Source organism: Bos taurus, chromosome 10, assembly GCF_002263795.3.
Source record: "Bos taurus isolate L1 Dominette 01449 registration number 42190680 breed Hereford chromosome 10, ARS-UCD2.0, whole genome shotgun sequence".
Classification (NCBI taxonomy): domain Eukaryota; kingdom Metazoa; phylum Chordata; class Mammalia; order Artiodactyla; family Bovidae; genus Bos; species Bos taurus.
This window is the reverse complement of record NC_037337.1, coordinates 62,679,333-62,693,815: the sequence shown is the minus strand read 5'-3', so window position 1 is coordinate 62,693,815 and position 14,483 is coordinate 62,679,333. Positions and strand designations below refer to the sequence as shown.

Sequence of the window (14,483 nt, the reverse complement as noted above, 5' to 3'; positions counted from 1 at the left end):
TGCATTTTATGCAGAGTTAAGAGCCTGGCTAAATGCCTAACCATTATTGGTGTAGGAGTAGGAGGTGAACGCTTTCCTTAGCATATTGCAAGATAAAATATTACCTTTTATTTCAATTAATAGACTTTAAGCTTGCCCATTCTAGATTCATTCCTAGAGGAAGCAAGAGGCACTTGGGGTATGCAAGGCAGTCAGCATTTATAGAGTCCCTGTCGTTTACAAGGAGCTATGCTAGCCAGTGTTCCAACATCACATGAGGCAGACGTGTTTCTCTACGTTAAACTTAGTAAGAATCTAAAGAAACAGAGAATGGCAAAACTGGATCATTTGGCAAGAAATGTAAATCTGCATCTTTTTCTGAAGCATGTTATTTCATCCTAAAGGTTTTAAGGCAAGATTGTCCATACCAGATATTTACAAGGGGCCAATCTTCCTGCTTTCAACAGTAATAATGCAATGTACTAGTAGTGTAATTCACATGTTGGAACTGTCAATGGAGCTGGAGATCTCGCTGTCAGTAGCTCCTGTGAATGGAGACTTAGCATTAAAATCTACCAAAGCCAGTGTCTTAGGTTGCAGCTTATTTTGTGAACAGCTGCCAACTTCCAGTTGGGGGAAAAAAGTGTGTTTTGATTTATTCCCATGACACGTGGTGAGAATGGAAATCATATAACTATATTAAGCATATCGTAACCTTTTCAGTTACGGTGGCTATTGTCAGGCTGACTTTTTCTCCTCAGACCTGACAGCATGGCAGTGCAGCTGATAAGTGATTCTGCTTCCATTCATCCCAACAGGAAAACAAGGAAATGTTCTTACTTTGAAAAGCAACTGTTTATGTAACCAAGAGCAATCAAATCAGTGCTCCACATAGGTACCACATGAGGTATACCTATTTCTCAAACTTTTCTTTTCTATTAAGCTTTTGTTAACTCACCCAGATTAGCATTTTAACAACCCTGAAGTGAACTTCTGCCATTCTCTCTACTTGGACACAGTATGTAGATCATCCATCATTCTGTCCTTGGCTACAACAGGCTGCTGGCTCCATCACCATTTGGAGCTACACAGAATCCATCCGACTGTGAACAACACAGCTGGCTATAGCAATTTTTTCTTCCACACCACTGGCAGCATTGTCTGGCTGTGGTAACTAAAGTTAACACCCAGAACAGGAAGTTTCCATTGTTTGCCAACCTGTGCTGTGCCCCTCACCCACTTTAGGGGCGGTTGAGGCGGGGGGACCTGCAGAAAGACCCTGCTGGCTTGCCCGTGGCCTGTTCCACTTAAGAGGAGGCTTGCCTCAACCTTACAGGACTCACAGGAAAGCCTCTTCAGACTTGATACAATTAAATCACCAGAATTACAGAATTAGAGTCATTCAGTCATCACTCATCCTAGACCTTTAAAACTCAGTCTACCGAAAAGGGGAAGAAAAGAATGAAATGCCTTTAGCTGGTGATCCCGAATGACTGAAACAGAAAAAGACCCTGTCTGGTTGTTTGAAGAAGTGAACACATCATTGTTTTATCTTTTATCACAAAGAACATGTAATGGACCTAATTATCTGAGACCCAAGCCTAATGGAACACAGTGCATTCTATAACTTTTGTTTTCTCTTCCTTTTATTCAGTTAAGATACCTGTTACAGTAGCCATTGCTTATTAAAGCGAGAATGGCATGAATTAGGTGGACATGTTTGTAAGGTTATGTTGCCAAGCTTTTAAAAGAAAAAGATTTTATAAGTACTGCTTTTGGAGTTTGATATAGGAAGGGGAAAAGACCCTGATGCTGGGAAAGATTGCAGGCAGGAGGAGAAGGGGACGACAAAGGATGAGATGGTTGGGTGACATCATCGACTCAATGGACATGCGTTTGAGTAAACTCAGGGAGTTGGCAATGGACAGGGAGGCCTGGCGTGCTGCAGTTCATGGGGTCGCAAAGAGTCAGACACAACTGAGCGACTGAATTGATAGGAAGGGGAGAGGGTCTCATAATTTGGTGGGAGCTAGTCTTCTCACCTCTTTTTCTAATGTTTATTAATGAAATCAGCTACAAGATACCTGGGATGATGTGACGATGATGGTGGAGAAGAAAGAGGAGAAAGCAGCGACCTTGACAACGATCACTTATCATTAGTCTGCTTACTAATTTCTAGGTACTACGCTAAGATCTTTATCTTAATTATGTCCTGTAACACTCAGACAGCTGGGATGGTTAAGGCGGGTTCTGTTATTATCACTGCTTTATCAAAAAAGCAGAAAAAGAAACTCAAGCACCTGAGAAGTCAGGTCATTGTCCTGAGATCATAGAGCAGAGAAGTAGTGGAGTAAGGATTTGAACTCAGGTCTGCCTGACATCTCAGCCCACCGTGCCATCACTGCACTGAGTTGTTTTCAGGAATCCGGACCCCCAGGCAATTTTCCGACTCCTTGATTCTTCTGACATTCTTTTTCAATAAAAGAGTTCTATTTTGAGGGAAATCTTTGCATTGATTGAAATGATACGTACAGAATATGTATGCTCTTAACTTTTGGCCTTTCTCTGAACGAAACTGTATCGACACACTCTTCTTCATTTTAATTCCTGTTAGGCAAATAATTATGATATACCCTTCTTTCCAAGTGTCCTAGGGTAGCATCTTCTCCCACCATTTTTTCCCTGTTAGGTTTTCCTGTCCAAAATTGCATGGCACAGGACAAACGGCAATATTCATCACTCTACCAAAAAGTGCTTCTGCATCAGAGTGCGATTGACATTCATTTCCCTGATCTTGGCAGGTGAAGATCCATTATGTATCTTTGTCCCATTTCCCAGGAGTATTTATGGGCCCCATCAGCAAAGACAGTGAGAGCTGCAGCTGTTCAAGCTTTAGTGGCATGACGATGAAAAGTGTATTACTGAAATTTGACTGCATATTATACTATAATATACACTTTTCTTCCTTATAGCTGAGGGAGAATCCTTTTACCTCTGTGAGTAATCAGATATGTTGTTTGAGAAATCATCACCCATGCGTCAGTACTTTTGGTTGATCTTTTTGATTCAGGATTCCTAAAGGAGGGAAAAAAAACAAATACACATTACCACTACCTATAGTGCTGAAATTTAAGGTTTTCAACATTTATTTATGGAAAGGCAATACGGGTTTTAAAAAGTCCAATATGTTGGTACATGTATAAAAAGTCCTTGGGAAGATCTGCAATTACTTAGCCTATTATTGGAGTCTGTATTCAAAAATAAAGTCAGGAGTTTCTACTCAGGCGAGGAACTGGCACATATGAACCAGAGCAGATGAAGCTCTTTGAGAAAATAACACTTCCATTCCCAGGAGCCAGCTGTCAGTAGACCAGGGACGCAGACTCCCACAGCACCTACATTGGCCGAGGCCTCCTTTGTCATTAGAAGGGTCTCTGGAAACACTTTTTGGTCTGCAGAGTTGTCTACATATATCAGTAAGTCCCCAAACCTCCCCTGGGTAATTGGTAGATCAAGTAAATGTATTTTTAAAAGCTATTGAAGAAGAAGGAGGAGAGATAGAAAAAGGAGGGATAAAGAATGTTGCAGTTGCTTCTGTTTTTGTCATTGCTGGGGTAACCATTTGTTCATACAGCTAATTTTTACCAAGTGTCTACTCCGTACAAGGAGGTGCCAGGGTGGGGAAACAGTTCAAAGAGGAACTGACATGGATCCAGAGCTCAAGGCTGTTACTGAGTGGTGTATTGAAGACGAGGTAAACACACAGCCAAAATAAAATGGCCAGTGTCTTAAGTGCCAGAACACACACGGATCTATGGAAATTGAGAGCAGTGAGAAGTTATTTCTGGCTAGGGTGGTCAGGGAAGGCTTTGTGGAGCGCTGATATTTGAGCTGGTCCTTGAACTAGGTAGGATTTGGACAGGTGGACACTGAGGCGCAGTAGGCGAGGTGCTGAGAGGGAGGGCATTCCAGGCATAGAGAACAGCTTAGGCAAAGGCCCAGGGGTGGGGGTGGGGGGTCTAGCTCACTTGTCCTCTTCTGAGTCCTGACCTAGACTTGCGTTTCAGGTGTGAAGAAGCAGTTTGCCATGCAAATCCACAAATATTTACTGAGTGTCTCTGGTCTACTGTACTGAGCCGATCAGCAGATGGCCCTGCAGCTTAAGCCATCAGAATGGATGGGATCAATCTTGGGATGATTCAGGAGTTTGCTTCGTGATCAGAGCTAAAACCCCCACATCAATTGCCAACTGGTTCAGTGTTACACAGGGCATGGCAAAGGATCACGTGGTTTGCCTCATATTACCCTGCAAGCCGGTTGCCCCCACAGAGGGGTTTATAAGACTCAGACTAGAAGGTTGCTGCATCATGGGCTTCAGCTTTTTGCTTTAACTTGAAAAGACTAGGTGTAGACTCTTAACAAAGAACAGGTTGCACATGTAGATAGGGGTTTGGGGAGGATGTGGAGACAGGAAGTGAAAGAGAGAGAGCAGCGACTTATAGAAATTGTGAGAAAAGCATGAGTTGGACTCCAGGTGTTCCTTCGACTGCAGGCCCCAGGAGCTTAGACTGTTTTATTCAGCCCTGTAACTTAGCAGAGTGTGTGACACATAGTATACATGTTGCAAATATTGTAATAAACATGTTAATTGCGTCTTAACTTCTTATTCAATCGTAGTTATAATCTATCATGCCTGCTGAACTGTGCAAGCAATGGGGTTGGAACTCTGGCAACCTTCTCCTGATAGAACAAGTGAAACAGCAGCAGCAAACAATGTGCAGTTACTGATGTAATACTCCCCTTGGAAGACCCATCCTTGAGGGACCCTGGGGGTCTAGCATCCCTTCCTGAGTCTGAGCTTTGAGGATAACTCACCCCCCATTAGTGGCTCCCCCGATCCTGCCTTCCCAACTCTCTTACCTTCTCCCTGCTTCCCCCCATGCCCATCCCTCCTCTATGTGGGGCTGTTTGGGTATGAGGATTCCCACGCCGTTATTAACCCCTTGAGTTACCATAAATTGTAATCAATCCACAGTTACATTAAACAGTGGAGGTGATAAGCTTTCTGGGCTTCCCTGGTGGCTCAGTGGTAAAGAATTCACCTAACAATGCCGGAGACATGGGTTCTGTCGTCCCCTGGGTTGGGAAGATCACTTGGAGAAGGGAATGGCCACCCATTCCAGTATTTTGTCTGGGAAATTGCATGGATAGAGGATGGCAGGCTATAGTCCACAGGGCTGCAAAGAGTTGGACACGGCTGAGCGTCTAAACAACATAAGCTTTCTGAGAGGAAATACCAGAAGTTCTCAGAAGTATAAGCACAAGAACACATACTAAAGGAAAAGTAAAATGAAAACAATTACATTAAGGGATGATTAAGCCAATTGCTTGGCCAAGAAATGCTCCAGTGGTTCAATTTTCCTTGGTATATTTAAGTCTTTTATAAGTTAACGGTTACATGACAGTCTGAGAGCAGATTCTTAGTCTGAAGAATCACTGCCAATGAAAGATCAATCAGAAATGATAAGAGGTCAGTGGGGGAAAAGGGTTAAGCATATACGAATTCAGTATTAGGGACTTTTCAGGAATATTCCAGTCACCTAAAGCACAGAACCTGTTGGATTTAATAATTAGTCTGGCTCCTACCCAATTACTTTCTGAAGTGAAGGGCGTGCCGCCTCCCCTTGCATAGAACACAGTTGCCTTCCAGACAAAACCTAAAATAAACCGTCCTGGCTCAACTTGCCTAATAATAACAGCTAGCCCTCACCGTATGCTTACCGGGTGCTATGGCACTGTGCCTGGTACTTTACGTATATTATCTGATTTAATCCTCATGCTACCCCTGAGAGTGGAGGATGGATGAGTAGCTAACTCAGCGTTTATTAAGTGCTTACTGTGCGCTTGATACTTTTAAGTGAATATATTAAATCTTCTGGTCAGAATTCTTTGAGGTGGGTGCTACTGTTATTATTCCTGTTGCACAGGAGAAAACAGGGATGGGAGATTAAGTAATTTTACCAGGGTCAGACAACTAATGAGTACTAGAACCAGGGGACTTGGGCCCGTGAGAAGCAACTTAGTACGGTGGTTAAGGACATGAACTCTGGCACCAGCTTACTGGGGTGTGAGTCCTGGCTATGTGATCAATAAACTGTGTGATTTTGTGCAAATTACTTAACCTCTCTGAGCCTTAGTTTCATGACATGAAAGGTGGACGATGGTGAGTGGTAGCCACCTGGGAGGGTGTTTGTGAGACGTAAATGAATTAATATTTGAACGGCACTACTTGGCCTGTAGTGCGTACTATATTTGTCTCAGTGTCTGTTAAGTAAAAGTAAATGCAGTCTGGCTCCAAGGCCCATGCTTTCAGCCCTTATACTATGCAGTCTTTTCACATGTGGTTCTGTCATATCTCTTTGACTGATATATAGACCTTGAAGCCAGTTTTACAACCAGCTCTCCTCCACCCCCACACACTACGCTTGCCACACATTCAGCCAGACTGGAGAGGGGAATGTGGCAGGGGAGCTCCAAGGCCCTTGAGATGTACCCAGACCTTGATGCCTAGTTGCCTAGCCCTGACCCAGATAGCAGCCATTTCAGATCCATGATGTCAGAAATCTGGCTCCACGGATGGTTGGGCTGAAGGACAAAATGTAGGTGATTGGCATGTGTTCTATGCTGTTTGCCCTCTAGGCCAATTAAAGCCTGAATAACATCATGGAAAATCAGTCCCATTGCTGTCATCACCCACATCTTTGATCTCTACCAGTGGTCCTCAAACTTTAAAATTGATCAGAATTACCTAGGGCTACATGCAGATTCCCAGGGCCCCAGCACCAGTGGGTCTGTGTTGTTGGGTCTGGCATGAGGTCCCAGTGTTAGCATTTTCAGCAAACTCCTCAAGTGACTCACATTCTATGGTACCTTGACCACAAATTGGGAAATGATGCTCTGATGTAGCCAGAGTTTCTCAAACCTCAGAGCACCTGCAGTTTGCCCAGCATCTTGTAACATTCAGATTCCCATCCAAGCAAGGTGCTAGACATCAAGACTAGTGTTGGCAGGGCACTGGGTAGTAGGTCGCAAACCTCTTGCCCACAACACAGGGAGAATACATATGAGCCAAAGGCAACCCGGCCAGCTCATGAAAGAGTGAAAAGAGTAAAAAAATCTGCTCAAAGCTGAAGAGACTTTTTTTTTCTTAGTTTGCAAAGGATCCTCCCGGTGAGCAGAAATTAAGAGAGAAAAAGGGCACTCACTCACTTCTGCTGACTGGTGTATATCATTTCATAAATGGAGTCCTGGTCCAGTATTCGGAGCAACAGTCTTTGATTTAATGATAAACTGAGATAAGGGTAATCAAACTTCATGCTTCAGGGCATCAGGTGATTGCCTGCTGCGGTCAGGATGAAATCTTTTCCCTTGTGCTTTGCACAATTGACTAGATGCATTTGAGACAGGTCGCAGGCTGCGCTTGCAAGAGCTGGGGCAGGAGGTGTGGGCAAAAAACGCCGCTGGATGAGACCACGTGGGAAATGGCCTTGTGTGGGATGAACAACCCCATCATCATTCGGCCTTATCATTTTTGTTTCATTTTAAGATTCTCCATACCCTCTGTGTATATTTCTATAAACCACATGATGAAATCGGCAGCTTGCTGTGTCTGGAATGACTCAGACTCCCAACTTTGGCCAATAGTGGGCTCTCTGAGTGACCTAAGGGAAGCACTGTCCCCCTCGGAGGCTCTGGCTCCTCATCTGTGGACTCGCAGTTAAAATGAGCATCACATAAGACAGTGTTGATAAAAGGGCTTCATAAAAACCAAAGTGCCACTCAAATGCAAGGGATCATTATGATACAATGAATTATACTTTATGGAATCACCATTTATCACAATCATAATATAGCCATCTCATCTCTATGTAATGATATCATACATAATGACAGTGAACATTTATTGAGTTCTTCGTTTCTGCCAAGCACTAAAGAGTTTTATTTACATTCTCTTATTTAATCCTCACGTCAGCCCTTTGGGGCACATATTTTTTTTACTCCCATTTTTTAGATAAGGGCACGGATGCTCCAGGAGCATCAGTTAGTTTCCTGTTGCTGTTGTAACAAATTACTACAAACTTAGATGTCTAAACAACAGGGATTTGACCTGACAATTCTGGAGGTTTGAAATCCCAAATGGGCTTCACTGAGCCAAAGTTGAGGTGTCAGCAAGGCTGTGTTCTTTCCAGAGGCTCAAGGGAAAAATCCATTTCCTTCCCTTTTCCAGCTTTTTAGTAGGCTACCTGGTTTTCTTTGCTGTGGCCCCTTTCTCCAAACTCAAAGTTAGCCATCCTATAACTCTGACTTCTGTTTCCATAGTTGTGACTCCTTGGATTCTTCTGCCTTCCTCTTCCACCTTTTAAGGACCCTTGTGATTACATTGGGTCCACCCATGTAATCCAGGATAAATCCACCTATTTTAAGATCCCTTACTTAATCACATATGCAAAGTTCCTCTTTCCATATATTACAGTATATTCACAGATTCTCAGGATTGGGCATGGACATCTTTGGAGATGAATGGGAACGTTATTCTGTCCACTACAATTATGTACCTGCTAGGAGCACACAGTGGCAGAGTCAGAATTCATGCCCAAACCTGTCTGACTCCAAACCCCGTGATGTCAAACCGCTCACAATAAAATCTTGATTCATTCAGTGAAATAAATAAAATCATAGAATGTAAGTAGTGAGGAGGGCCATGTTACTTTTATAATATCAGTTGGGGGCTTTTAAATCATTATAATAGTAACAATAAAAATATTAACCTTACTGGTCTTCATGTCCTACTTTGTCCTAGGCATTCTATATGCAGTCATTCACTTTTTTCTTAGGAGGGTGAATATTATTTACCTGAATAACTGAATTGAAGGGTTCCTAAATCCAGCTGTCTTTCATGGGGTGACTAAACAAAGAAGGAATGGGGGACCATTTTGGAGGACTATGCTGCTGCTGCTAAGTCACTTCAGTCGTGTCCAACTCTGTGTGATCCCATAGACGGCAGCCCACCAGGCTCCCCCCGTCCCTGGGATTCTCCAGGCAAGAACACTGGAGTGGGTTGCCATTTCCTTCTCCAATGCGTGAAAGTGAAAAGTGAAAGTGAAGTCGCTCAGTTGTGTCCGACTCTTCGAGACCCCATGGACGGCAGCCTACCAGGCTCCTCCACCCATGGGATTTTCCAGGCAAGAGTACTGGAGTGGGGTGCCATTGCCTTCTCCATTGGAGGACTATACAAAGTGTTTTAATGAAGTTACTGGTTCAGCAAAGGATGGTTGATCAAAGGTGATGGAGATAACCAGGCTCTCCTTTGCCGGCTCTGACAGTGTCTCTTGGCCAGTCGGATATGGTTCCTCAGGTGACAGTCACCCCGCCCACTCACAGCCAAGACCATCTCCAATTTATGAGGCTTTCGTGTCCTCAGAGGTCAATCAGGAAATCAGATGCTGTGTTTGATAGGAAGTGTGGGAAGTTATCAGAGATCTCTCCCTCACTCTTTCCGTGTCCTCTCTTCTTCTCTGCCACACACTTAATAGCTAATTTGTGAGGCTTAATGTAATTTTAAAGTTCAAAACATGGTCCCGTCACTGAAAAGGCCATCAGAACAGTTTAAAAAGGAGAGGACAGAGCTGGGAATCTGGAAACCTGGCCTGGCATCACTATTAGCCAACCAGCTATCTCTGGACAAAGCCCTGGCCTTCTGTGCCCCTAGTGCTCTCATTAGAACAAAGTGAGGGTGGGATGGGCATCAAAGAGAATCTAAATGATTTCCAAGTTTCTTTCTAGTAGTAGCATTCCTTAATGTTATATTTATCTTTGTATTTTAATTGCCACATAGTATCACATCTACTGGTGATTTCAAAAAATATGAACCCACCTCATGAATGTGCATATAACCATCTGTACAAAGACACACACACACACAAATAGCCCCACTTCTCAAATTTATTATTGCCATTTACATTTTATAACACTTTGCCCTTTTCTTTCAAGATCACTTAAAACTTCATTGCTGCTAATATAGTTTTTATACTCAATTTTCAGAAATATATAGATAATATTTTCAGTTAGCAGTAATTGCACCTCATTCAGCTCTCAGGGGTTGATACGCTACCATGGCACAATTTCCCTGTAATTTTCAGTTACATCCCTGAAGAGCCATTCCCCATGGAACACATAGGACAGGCAGGGAAAATGAGTTTCAAAGTAGAGAGGCCAAGCCTGATTGGTAGAAGGCTCTTGCATCTAGTGTTATAGAAATGTGTGGGGCTACATCTAAGGTCAGGGAGAAAAAGGATACCTTGACTTATTTGCAGAGTCTTCTATGCGAAATATAGAAAGTGCATGGTAGTCTCAATACAGCAAATTTGCCATCTTTGATTTAAATTTTTTTGAGACATTTAGTCCCTTGGACTGCAAGGAGATCCAACCAGTCCATTCTGAAGGAGATCAACCCTGCGATTTCTTTGGAAGGAATGATGCTAAAGCTGAAATTCCAGTACTTCGGCCACCTCATGCAAAGAGTTGACTCCTTGGAAAAGACTCTGATGCTGGGAGGGATTGGGGGCAGGAGGAGAAGGGGATGACAGAGGATGAAATGGCTGGGTGGCATCACTGACTTGATGGACATGAGTCTGAGTGAACTTCGGGAGTCAGTGATGGACAGGGAGGCCTGGCGTGCTGCGCTTCATGGGGTCGCAAAGAGTCGGACACGACTGAGTGACTGAACTGAACTGAGACATTTATCTCCCTTAAAACACTCATACGTGCATGCTAAGTCACTTCAGTTGTGTCCAACTCTTTGCGATCCCATGGACTAGAAATCCATCAGGCTTCTCTGTCCATGGGATTCTCTAGGCAAGAACGCTGGAGTGGGTTACCATGCCCTCCTGCAGGTGATCTCTACCCAGGGATCGAACCCAAGTCTCTTACATCTCCTGCACTGGCAGGCACGTTCTTTATCACTAGCACCACCTGGAAGCCATCCTCATTAATGATCTCTGTATAGGTTGACGAGTATTTAGTGCAGATGCCATCTGGCGCTGTGTCTCAGAACAGAGCTTGAATTATCTGACCTGTGAGAAGGCAAATAAGTAACTCAGTGGATAAGTAAACTTGGTAATGATTACTTTTGCCAGTTCTTTCCATTTTCTTTGTTGTTGTTGTACAGTGACTAAGTTGTGACCGACTCTTTGCAACCCCATGGGCTGCAGCACGCCAGGCTTCCCTGTCCTTCACCATCTCCCGGAGTTTGCTCAAATTCATGTCCATTGAGTTGGTGATGCCATCTACCATCTCATCCTCTGTTGTCCCCTTCTCCTCCTGCCCTAAATCTTTCCCAGCATCAGGGTATTTTCCAAAGAGTCGGCAGTCTTGGGCAGAGAATGGGACCACTACGATCAGCTTACATGGAGGAGACTGGTTTATTATTGAAAACATGTACAAAATCAGCATTTTGTTTTGTAACTATAGTTTGTACTATTTTCAACTGAACAACAACAGAATTTGTATTTATACATTGTTATATATGCATGTTGTATACACCCCGTGTAACATTACATAAACATGTTCATGAGGGCTTACAAGCTAGAAAACTTTGGCATTTGGCCAGAAATATTTTTCTGCCATTATGAAAAAATTTTGCATCCCTGGAACAGCACTTTCATTTAATTAGGCAGTTTAAAAATGTAAAAACTATGACATTGGTGGGCAATGCTACAAAAAAGTGGACAGGATATATCAAATGAATTTGCTCTCATTTTTTTTTTCTTTTTTTTCTTCCCTATGGCTTGTTTTAAATGAGACTTAAGATACCCCTGCCAGATTTACACTTTGAAACATCATAATAAATACAAGCCATAATTATGAAGCCACTTCTATCTGGAGAGGTAGAGACAGAAACATTAACTCTCTTCTCTTCAGTTCTGAGACAAATGTGAGTCTGTCATCATGAATGTTACCCACATTTTTGCCTTTCTGTCCCTTAATGAAATATATTGCAGACTACCTGAGTGGAAATCTCAGCCTGGCAAAGTCTTCCTTCACTCTGAGTATAGAGTTCAGCCTCTTCTCCTGTTACAGTAATGCAGTGAATCAGATCCTAAAGCCCCATAAAAGATAGGTGAGGAGGCTTCTCCTTTACCTGTCTGTATCCAAATTTGCAATAAGCTATAAAATTAACCACCTAGATTTTCAATATCAGAAATTGCTACTTTCAGGGTTTTATGACTGCATTTTTGCTCACCAAAGTGAAACTTCACTCAGCCCTTATCAGATAAAAGTCTCATTCCTTAAAGGCAGGCCATAGCCCTTGCTCTGCTGTTTTGTGTATAGCCAACCTTCCAAAGAACTATTAGTCTTCAGGAGTCCAAACGGTCCTAAAGGCAAATTCTGTCTGATGTGCCACTCGACCTCTTGGAACCTTGTTTTCCTCACTGGAAAATCAGGATAATATATCTCCTTCATTCACGGTTTGATGTTTTGAGGTCTTTTTTCAGGAGAAATATATGCAAAGCACTGAGCATTGTATCTGACATAATAAAACTCAACAAATTGTTGTGTTGTTATTATTACTACTGTTTTCAAATCAGGGATGCTTGGCAATATATGAAATACTCACATCTGAAGTATTTTGTAGTTCTGCACGTGGATAGGCTCTGTAAAATATATCTGGATAGCTACTTCTAAACACAAAGAGAAAAAGAACATAAGAGCAGTTCTGCTAAGAAGCTGGCATTTCTTGAGCACATAAAAGTATTGTAACACTACCACATGTAAAGCTCGCTGCTCACATTTTGGACATGGTACTGGCAACTTACTTATGCTGGAGCTAGGAAATTTTGTGTGTTGTGAAGTATTTTCAGATTATGAATTGTGTCACTTAAATAATGGACCAAGTTCTCAGGGTGACTTACTGTATTAACTCAACCTGTCCCTGGGTCTGAGGTGTAATTTTCTAGCTGCATTCTTTCATCATTCACCTACACATTCATTCACTTATCCACGTGATAGATCATTTTTGAGCTTATTCAGTGTTCAAAGAGATGTTCTTCCCCTTGGCCTTCAAAGAGTCACAGTTTAGTAAGTGCTGACATAACTGCAGCCAGGATCAGTTTCGTGGATGTGTTACTTGTGCAGTCACACTTGGCCCCATGCCTAGAATGTGCTGCTCTAGCCATCTTGAAATTCTTAATAATTTTTGAATAAGGAGCCCCCGTTTTCATTTTGCACTGGTCCCTGCTTATCATGTAGCCTTGCCTGATTGCTCCTTTTTACCAATGTCATTTATTCTGTAGCATCTGAGTAGATAGACATGAGTTGGAAAGAGGCATGTTTTCTGGCTCTGCACACTCAGGCAAGGCACATAATTTCCCTGGGTTCTCTCAGTTGTAAGTTGAGGCAGAATAGACGTGGTGTTCAGGGCCACTGCTAGTAATCTGCACACTACAAGAGAGTATAAGACTTGAGTGTCAAATGATGTCAGGCCTGCGTTTGGGTTATAACTGGGGTGACTAGACTCTCAAAATTATGGTATGGGGATTATATGAGATCAAAAAAAAAGTAGAAGTCAGGACTCTTCTTGAGAAGTTGAGCTGTATAGCTAAAACTTTTGACCTCTAGACTAGGCCTACATGCTGTATGGTGATTTTATAACATAGAATCAAATTGATTCAGCACTGGAATTATTCTGCTCATTTCATTTGGATCTGTCCTTTCCTCTCTATAGATTTTATGCTGATATCCCAGAGGAGATGTAACTCACTCCAGGACTTTTGCCACGCTTAGAAAAAAAATCTATATCTGAGACTTTAAAACTCTAATATACAAATATTGGCATCCTTGAGAGTTCTCTAATATACTGCCCCAGTTTTGTATATTACAAGGTGATAAACTATTTAGCCAGCCCACTGGCATGGGCCACTAACCAGTCAAAACAGACCCCACAGTGTGGTGCCAAGTGAATGCTGCTTCTGGGTCTATTCTGTGTAGTCTTTTCTTTAACATTTTTATTGGAGCATAGTTGCTTTACAATGTTGTATTAGTTTCTACTGTACAGGAAAGTGAACCAGCTATATGCATACTATGTCCCCTCTTTTTTTATTTCCTTCCCATTTAGGTCACGCAGAGCACTGAGTAGAGTTCCCTGAGCTATGCAGCAGGTCCTCATTAGTCATCTATTTTATACGTAGTATCAATAGTGTATGTATGTCCATCCCAGCCTCCCAATTCATCCCACCCTCCCCTTTCCCCCTTGGTATCCACACATTTGTTCTCTAAGCCTGTGTCTCTATTTCTGCTTTGTACCTAAGATCGTCTCTACCAGTTTTTCTCAGATTCCACATATATGCATTAATGTACGATGTTTGTTTTTCTCTTTCTGACTCACTTCACTCTGATGACAGTCTCTAAGTCCATCCATGTGTGTGTGCTAAGTCACTTTGGTGGTG

General features: G+C 42.6%; 1 protein-coding gene across 10 annotated transcripts in view; it reads left to right on the top strand.

Annotated features, from left to right (window-relative positions):
* Nucleotides 1-14,483, top strand: part of SEMA6D (semaphorin 6D) — a 58,569-nt gene that overhangs the window by 3,373 nt on the left and 40,713 nt on the right. The gene's annotated exons all lie outside the window — the stretch shown is intronic.